Source organism: Ictalurus punctatus, chromosome 15 (genome assembly GCF_001660625.3).
Source record: "Ictalurus punctatus breed USDA103 chromosome 15, Coco_2.0, whole genome shotgun sequence".
Lineage (NCBI taxonomy): Eukaryota > Metazoa > Chordata > Actinopteri > Siluriformes > Ictaluridae > Ictalurus > Ictalurus punctatus.
The window spans coordinates 23,794,491-23,795,629 of NC_030430.2; positions in this window are offsets into that span (position 1 = coordinate 23,794,491).

Sequence of the window (1,139 nt, forward strand, 5' to 3'; positions counted from 1 at the left end):
TTATTGGCACCCTTTTAGTCAATACTTTGTGCTAGCTCCCTTTGCCAAGATAACAGCCCTGAGTCTTTTCCTATAATACCTGATGAGGTTGGAGAATACATGGCAAGGGATCTGAGACCGTTCCTCCATTCAGTACATCTCCAGATCCTTTAAACGCTGGTGGACTCTCCTCTTCAGTTCACCCCACAGGTTTTCTATGGGGTTCAGGTCAGGGGACTGGGATGGTCATGGCAGGACCTTGATTTTGTGGTCAGTAAACCATTTTTGTGTTGATTTTGATAATGTTTTGGATCATTGTCCTACTGGAAGATCCAACCACGGCCCATTTGAAGCTTTCTGGCAGAGGCAGTCGGGTTTTCATTTAATATCTGTTGATATTTGATAGAGTCCATGATGCCATGTATCCTAACAAAATGTTCAGGTCCTCTGGCAGAAAAACATTCCCAAAACATTAAAGATCCACCTCCATATTTAACCGTGGGCATGAGGTACTTTTCCATATGGCTACCTCTCTGTGTGCACCAAAACCACCTCTGGTGTTTATTGCCAAAAAGCTCTATTTTGGTTTCATCTGAACATAGAACCCGATCCCATTTGAAGTTCCAGTAGTGTCGGCAAACTGAAGATGCTCGAGTTTGTTTTTGGATGAGAGTAGAGGCTTTTTTCTTGAAACCCTTCCAAATAACCTGTGGTGATGTAGCTGACTTCGGATTGTAGTTTTGGAGACTTGGGTAGTTTTGACCCCAAGACGCAACTAACTTCTGCAATTCTCCAGCTGTGATCCTTGGAGATTTTTTTGTCCACTCGAACCGTCCTCTTCACAGTGTGTTGAGATGATATAGACACACGTCCAATTCCAGGGTGATTCATAACATTTACAGTTGACTGGAACTTTTTAATTATTGCCCTGATGGTGGAAATGGGCATTTTTTCAAGGTTTAACTAAAGATTTTAGAATGTGTGCTAGGTGTAGAAAATGTTCCCACATTACCAAAACTTACCCAGAAATGTTACAATCCAGAATGTCACAGGTTTTGATAACAGCACATCACCTGAGCCTGATCAGCTTCGGCTTCTTTTAAACTCAAACACACATACACACCCAGCACACATGTACTGTATATATACACACTCCTCCC